This window comes from Vulpes vulpes, chromosome 13 (assembly GCF_048418805.1).
Source record: "Vulpes vulpes isolate BD-2025 chromosome 13, VulVul3, whole genome shotgun sequence".
NCBI classification, from domain to species: Eukaryota; Metazoa; Chordata; class Mammalia; order Carnivora; family Canidae; genus Vulpes; species Vulpes vulpes.
In genome coordinates, this window is record NC_132792.1 from 133,868,393 (window position 1) to 133,876,803 (window position 8,411).

Genomic DNA, 8,411 nt, shown 5'->3' on the forward strand with positions numbered 1-8,411 from the left:
AATGGACACTAGAACCCACATGTGAGAACCAACCTCTGTACTGACTGTATTTGAAGAATGGGCTTCAGGAATCTTTAGCAGATGGCCTGGTGCCTAAATTGACCTCATTTCTTATACATACACACATACACACACTTAAATTTTTTTTTATTTATTTATGATAGTCACAGAGAGAGAGAGAGAGAGGCAGAGACACAGGCAGAGGAAGAAGCAGGCTCCATGCACCAGGAGCCCGACATGGGATTCGATCCCGGGTCCCCAGGATCGCGCCCTGGGCCAAAGGCAGGCGCCAAACCGCTGCACCACCCAGGGATCCCCACATACACACATTTAAAAACAACCCCCCAAACCAGAAAAACTCGCTCGATTGCCCTATATTTATGGTAGGTTATGATTCTTGGTTTCAGTTCAGTTAGAGTTCAGTAACTCCAAAAATAGTATGTGCTTCCTCTCAGGGCATGCATATATTATGATCCTGCTTCATGACTATTGCCATAGAACAGACAAATCATGAATAAAAATGTTTTTTCTTCTTTTTTGTTTTGCAAATTAATGTAGCCAAGAAAAGGATTTGGGGTACCTAGACCCCTGAATCAGGGAGAGATACATGCCCTAAGCACAATTATTTGGAGCTTTTGAGGTAATCTGAATATTATATACCCAGTCAGATAGAATGCTTCCTAAATCACAAAAAGTCCTCACCTGGAGTACAAGGGTATTTCTAAAATTTCATCAACAAGAATAACATTCTGGTGTTTGTCAATGTGGCTGAGTATGGTGACTGACAATGATGGTCTGTATCAGTGGTTCTTAAACTTTTCATCTTAGAAAACTTTTTTACATTCTTAAAGACTGAGAGCCCTAAAGATCTTTTTATTTATTTTTTAAATTTTTTTAATTTTTTGAGATAGAGAGAAGAGGGGACATTGGCAGAGGTGGGGGTGGGGAGTGAGAGGCAAAAGGAGAAGCCAAGAGGATCTTAAGCAGGCTCCATGTTCAATGTGGAGCCCTGAGGCAGGGTTCAATTTCATGATCCTGAGATCATGACCTGAGCTGAAATCAAGAGTTGGACGCTTAATTGATTGAGCCACCCAGGTACCTTCCTAAAGATATTTTTAAAATATGGATTGTATCTACTGTTACTTATTACATTAGAAATTAAAATGGAGAAAATGTTAAACACAGCAATACCCAAGCACACCCTCCGGTAGCTGTCAAAGTGATGACATTATCACATGTTGTATAACCTCTGGAAACTCCACTGTAGCTTTGGGAGAGAAGGAAAGTAACAAGTACAATAACATCTTAGTATTATTATGAAAATAATTTTGACCTCACAGACACCCCAAAAAGGATTTCAGAAACCCCCCAGGGGTCCCCAGACTATACCTTGAGAACTTCTGATGCACATGATATACCCTCCCATCCTTGGCCTTGCCAGGAAAGGGCTGCCAGGATGTTTTAATTCACTCACCCAAGTACTCTGGTCTCTGGGCGGAGATCTTCAAGAGAAGGCAGTAGCAGGTTTTCCAAGTGCAGTTATATTAACTTTCAGCATCCTTTGTCTCCTTTTGCTCACATTGTTTACTTAACAACCTTAATTTGGTTTCTCAAATAGTGCCCTGGTGAAAATAGAGTGAGTTAACTGGTTGGCACAAGAACTCTCATTCCCTCCGGACTCTCCATTCTCTATATGGACGCTTGTTAGTTTATTTGCTCTTGGTTGGTATGAACTCATTTCCCAGAATCTGAGGTGTAAACCTGGACTCATTGTGACCTTGGCATACCAGTGACGTCCCATCAGTAGCTTTGTTGAACAGTTAGCTAGCTGGCGAATTTCCTTTTTACTTTACTCCTTACTTAACCACATCTTGGAGAGTAGTGGCACTGAGGGTGAATGGCCAGGGTTAGGAAGTCTAGCCCTTGACAGCCTACTCCACATGGCCAAGCCCATGCCACCATTTCAATATAAACTTGCAAAGAAATCTATGTGGATGCTGCCTGATTTTTTCACCATTAGTAATGTAAGTAAGAAATCATCTTAAGCACACCAAATTTCATTTTTCTTTGTGCTATAGGGGTCAAATGGTTGACTCTGCCATCATCTTGATGCAGGCTTTTTCTTCTTTCTTTTTTCTTTTTTTTTCTTTTTTAAGATTTTATTCATTTATTCATGAGAGACACATAGAGAGAGGCAGAGACACAGGCAGAGGGAGAAGCAGGCTCCATGCCCGGAGCCCGACATGGGACTCGATTCCGGGTCTCCAGCATCAGGCCCTGGCCTGAAGGTGGCGCTAAACCGTTGAGCCACCCAGGCTGCCCATGCAGGCTTTTTTCTGTGCTGATTTGGATCCTTGGAGGTAATAATGTGGACTTGTCACTTATTACTTTACCTACTGTGCGTTCCTAAGCTTCATCCAAAAACCTCTCATAAATGGGCCCAGACAATCTCTTCACTATAAAAAGCTGCTCATAATGTTATTCCCAGGTCAAAATCATGTAGAGTTCAGATTAATTTTTTTTCAATGGATAACCATAGGTAGATTTTTTTTAATTTAAAGCTAATGCTTGGTTTTGCTGTTTTAAAAATAACTCTTGTTAAAATAAAAATCTGCAAACTACTCTCTATCCTTCATCTTAACAGGGAACTTAAAAACCAGTGAATCAGAACAATTTCTTTCCTGTCAGAATGGAGAGAAATGTTATGTTGAGGAAAATCCATGCTAGATCTTTTAAAAAGAAATCAGGCATATATCAAGTCCATTGTCACTTCCAGTCCCCAGTTTAACCTTGGGAAGTCCTATAGACCTTTACTGTCATGTGCTCTGTTCAGGGGTACTTATCTTCTTCCTGGCCCTCGACAGTCAAAGCTCATGGTAATACACATCAGAGCCACTCAGCTTCCTGCATAACCAAGAACCAAGAACCAAGAACTCCAAATAGTAGACATAGAACAGAGTTGGCAAGAGCCCCTGGGTGGCTCAGGGGTTGAGCGTCCGCCTTTGGCTCAGGTCGTGATTCGGGGTCTCGGGATCGAGTCCCACATCAGGTTCCCCACAGGGAGCCTGCCTCTCCCTTTGCCTGTGTCTCTGCCTGTCTCTCTCTGTGTCTCTCATAAATAAGTAAATAAAATGTTAAAAAAGAAAAAAAAACAAAGTTGACAGAACTACATTTTCCCCTCCTAAGGAAAGCTCTATTTGGAATGTCTTGTTTGGGTGTAGTTACTCAGGTTGAAGGTGGTCTTAGGGGTGAGGAGGGTATCACCCAATAGAATATAGAAGATTTCCAGAATATAGAAGAAAAGGAGGAAGCACAGAATTTGTTTCTAATATTAATAAACCTGTAAACTAAAGCCTTAACCAAGAGGTGGTATCAAGATAGAGAATTTAGAAATGGATAAAATTTAACCTCTAGAGAAAACAGGATGATTAATCTTGTTTCAACCATGTCTCCCTCAAGCCACCCTTAATTTAGCACTTTATTTAAATTACAGTCTCTGTTTCATACGTGTAATTCTTATCTCTCCAGAAAAGGGCATAGCTTAATGAGGATGAGAACGGTATCTCATGTTGACAGCATATCTCCACAGGAGCTACCCAGATGCATACTTGAAAGATATTTAGAAGAAAAGTCCATTCCTAGGTTGACAAGCAATATGAGAAAGTAGAAGCTGAATTCCCTCAATGACCGGCAAGGAGGGTAAAAAGGGTTTAGGTATTAGGAACTTATTTCAACTGGAGAAATAACACATCTAGACATAAATGAAAGGCATGTGGACAGGCCAATATGTAATTAAGCTTGAGTTACTCTCTGCTATATATCCCCAGTAATATCAGCAATAAGATTTTCCGTAGCACCAACTGCCCAGCTCTCTGGACAGGGACAATGATGCAATTGTGTGACCTTGTCGGTGAAGTTGGTCGGAGGAAAAATAGCCATATTTACTCTCACAGAATGTTATCTCCCCCTTGCAAAGTCTTTGGCGAGGCATTTCACTGCCTGGCCAGTAAAGTGCAGAATAGTGAAATTAGGCATTGGTAGATGTTTGCTCTTTCGAGGAATACTTGTTCCTAGCCCCTTGGGATTGTATTTCATGCCTTCCTGTGTAGCAGAGAGCATCCTACAGGTCACATAGCCAAAGAATCAGGAAACCCTTGTTTCCTAGACTCTCACATTGAGAAAATTGGGTAAAGAGTAAAGTGTGCATGAAACAATGAGGTATTGGTTAACATTGGTTGGCTCTGAAGAGAAGAATTGAATGGCTGGAGGACAGAAATTGGCAGAGGGAGGGGATATTTCATAGTATTTCCTTGTCTATTCTTTGAATTTTAAACCACGGGCATGTTTTGCTGACTCAAAAATAAAACAAGATCAAACAAACAAATAAAAACTTTAAAAAGTTACTGGAAAAAAAAGTCACGGTTGGGGGTGGGGGGCTATCTAGCTTTGGGATTGTAAGCCTAATAAACTATCAACATAATGCTTTATCTTCATGATCACGGACAACACAGTCCTTGAATATGGCAAAGTTCGGACAAGCATCTAGTGGAAAGATAAATTTTATCTTTGGCCCTTGAAAATTTTGCTCTTGAAATGCTGCTGGCAAATAGAAACACATGCTCCAGCTTAGGTAGCATTTTAAACTTTCAAAGCAGTTTGACTTGTTTTTCCCCTTTCTTTGTCTCAAATTTACAATCATTCTCTTAGAATGAAAGGAGAGCAATCAATGGTGCACACACTGCTTTCCATGTAACAAATGCAGTCCTTCCCTGGCATCTTTACAAAAATTCTTTATTTTATTGTAACAAATGTATCTGGTTCTTTTTTATGAAGCTGCCTACACAGGGCTAGTCCATCTTGCACAAAACCCTTGAAATATTGGATGGCATCATCCATGTTGCTCATAGGCTTTTCCAGACTTATGATCCCCAGGCTGTTGGGACAATATGACATGGCCCAGTCACCCTCTCTAAACCCACCCCAGTGCCACTCAAAAGAAGGCACCTAGAGTGAAATCTGAAACTTCAGATGCACCCCAGCCAGATGCATCTGTAGAACTCTCAGCCTCCTGAGTTCCGAAGTACCTGCATTAGAAATGCAGACTGATAAGAAATTCGTTTTTCTGGCAGCTGTGTCTCCTCGTTCTCCCACACTGACTTGCCACCAACTAAAGATTTTTGGTTGGGCAACCTGGGTAGCTCAGCGGTTTAGCGCCGCCCTCAGTGCAGGGCATGATCCTGGAGACCCAGGAGATCGAGTCCCAAGTCAGGCTCCCTGCATGGAGCCTGCTTCCCCCTCTGCCTGTGTCTTTGCCTCCCTCCTCTCTCTCTCTCTCTCTCTCTCTGTGTCTCTCATGAATAAATAAATAAATAAAATATTTTTAATAAAAAATAAATAAGTAAATAAAAAATAAAAACCACCCCCTTCACATTGTTTCAACTGCTGCTATCAAGGAAAGGTCAATTACTGAATAATTATTAATTTTTCTTTTTTCATCAAATTTATATGTAACTAAATATTAGGACTTCTGACAAGCATGGAATAACATTCTTATGGTATTGGGCTGATGCAATTTCAGAGACAAACCCAGAATTGTGATGTTTTGTAATTGTGTCATTTTGGTCAAGTTACTTAACCTCTGTGAGTCTGGGTTTCCTGTGCTGTATAATGAGGATAAATGTATCTGTCTCAGTAAGAGCAGCACATGTACTAAAATTGGAAGGAGAAGAGAAGATTAGCCTGGCCCCTGCATGAGAATGGCATGCAAATTCCTGAAGTGTTCCATATTTGTTAAGCTAAGCTCATATGTATATTTATTAAAAATTGCAAAAAATGTCCCTGCATAAGAGTTTTCTAATTTATATTACCATTACTAATGTATGCAAGTGCCTGTTGCCCTCAGCCTCAACAATGACTGCAATAATTTTTACTTTTAAATAATTTTTAGGGATGAAAAATATCTCTGTACAATTGAAATTTGTATCTCTAATTATGAGATTGCACTTGTTTTTATATATTTAAGGGCCATTCATTACATTTTTTTATTGTTTGGCTTTTAAACCTATTTTATTATCATGACCCATTAATTTGTAAAGAATAAGATATTTAATTATCCAAATGGCAAAAAAAAAAAATCTTAAATGATACAACTGCACTAAAGATTTCCACCTAGTGTCTGACCATGAGATCAAACACATGTTTTCATTTAACATTTGGAAATGTGATAAAATACCATTTATCAAACCCAGACTGGATGCTAGTAGAGAGGGTGATTGGATGAGCTTCTACTGTGTTCCCTACCACATGCTCAACACAGTGAGTCCATATTTCATCTTTACAATAACCCTTCAAAATGGGTAGGATTGTTATCTCCAAATATAAGTGAGGAAAGTTGATCTCACAAAGGCTAAATAACTTACCTAGAACACACTTTGGAATTGAACTTGGGTCTTTCTGAGCACACAATTGGAACTTGAACTTGAGTCTTTCTGAGCACATAGCTAACTGAAGCACCTTCCACTATCCTATCTGTCCTCTGATTGTGGCATTTCTGTCCATTTCTTGGTCAACATAACATCTAAGATTTCCAATCAACCAATCACCTCAACCTTGTTAAAGGTTATATTCAAAATAGCAGTTCTCTTCACGGAGTTCTCCGTCATCTGACGGATGAAACTGGCTGCTAGTCAAACAAAGTGAAGCCTCACCTTGTTGGGTTTTCCCAGGATGGGAAATGACATGCACTTGCTCCAGGCAGAGGCCTCTCTTCTCTCAGCCTGTAGGTTATTGGAATGTGTCATGTTTTTGGAATGATAGTGCAGGGAGGAGCCAGAGGAGGCAGGTCCTGGCATGAATCTTGCCCACCAGTTTAGATAAAGTTTAAGAGGTGGGTGGTAAATGGGTAGGAAAGCAGACTAGTCCCAAGAGTGTGGCAAAGTCAGTGAACAAATCTTACACTTGTCAGCTCTAGTTTGGTCAGCGGTTGGAGCCCTAACAAAGTAGAGGAGTGCAGCAGTAGAGAGAGAGGTAAAGATGTGTGTGTGGAGAGGGAAGGAGGTACTTGGAAATGTCAACAGCTGGAATTCATTATCTTGGAAGTCTGATATTGATGGTAAAGCCCAGTCACTGCATAAGATGCAAGGGGCTGCCTGAGGAAGGGAGTCTGGCCAGAGCAAAACCAGGAAGCCCAGGGATTCTCAGTGAAGCCATATCATGATCTCTGGGGGTAGGGAGGTTAGAAATGCATTCAATACTGAAATATTTTTCATATATACATGCATTTTTTAAGTTTTTATTCAGAGAGAGAGAGAGAGTGGGGAGGGGCAGAAGGAGAAGAAGAAAGAGAAGTAGACTCTTAGTTGAGCAGGGAGCCTGGTATCATGACCTGAGCCGAAGGCAGACACTTACCTGACTGAGCCACCCAGGCACCCCTACACATGCATTTAAAATAAAATATGCAGAAATTCCCTGGTAGCTCAGTGCGCTCAGTGGTTTAGCAACTGCCTTTGGCCCAGGGCATGATCCTGGAGTCCTGGGATCGAGTCCCACATCAGGTTCCTTGCATGGAGCCCTGCTTCTCCCTCTGCCTCTCTCTCTCTATCTCTCATGAATAAATAAATAAAATCTTTAAAAAAATAAATAAAATATGCTTGTGTTCATAATAGAAAATAATAAGTCTGAACAAAGTCTTTTTAGCTGGTGAGGATATATAGAAATTGAACTCTAGTTAAAAACTATTAGTTATCTTTTGCATAGTAGTGATTATCACAGGGGCTATGAAATTTTTATGTTAAAGAGGGGATCAGTTTCAATATTGAGAAATCCTTGGAAAGCAAGAGAAAAACAGAAGGAGTCCAATTCTGGAAACAGGTCTCTTTGCCTCCTAGGGCCATGAGTTAGCTTAGAGCTTCTCTCCATTGGTTTACTTTGATTCAATAAATATTCACTGAAAATGTATAAAACAACAAGCACCATATTGGGTTCTGTGGATACAACAATGAATATAATCATTCAGAAACTTGTGACCTAATTGGGCAATAGAGGTAGGCTAACAGATAATCACAGTGAAATGTTAGAAACACTATGATAGAGGTATGCACAGGATAATTGGAGGGATCTCTAGCCTGGGCTAGAGGTTTTCCTAGAAGAATTGTTCATAAGCTGATTTTAAAGAGCAGTTGGTACCGGATCTAATGCAAATGGGTAGCCTGTAAGGGGTGGTGGACCATGGAGGTTACAAGCTTGGTCTCTGTACTTATGTTGGCTGTACTTAAGTGCCGTTAGGATGGCACTTCCATCTTGATTCAAGATGGTACCAGGGTACAAGGATGTACAAGATGGTACATCCATCAAGATTGTACTAGGCTACCTACCACATAGGGTTGTTTTAAGGATTAAGTAGGGCAATTATA

At 40.4% G+C, this 8,411-nt stretch overlaps 1 pseudogene; it reads left to right on the forward strand.

Annotated features, from left to right (window-relative positions):
- Window positions 1-5,691: 5,691 nt before the first annotated feature.
- LOC112921887 (U6 spliceosomal RNA) lies at window positions 5,692-5,791 on the forward strand (annotated as a pseudogene).
- The last annotated feature ends 2,620 nt before the right edge of the window (window positions 5,792-8,411 follow it).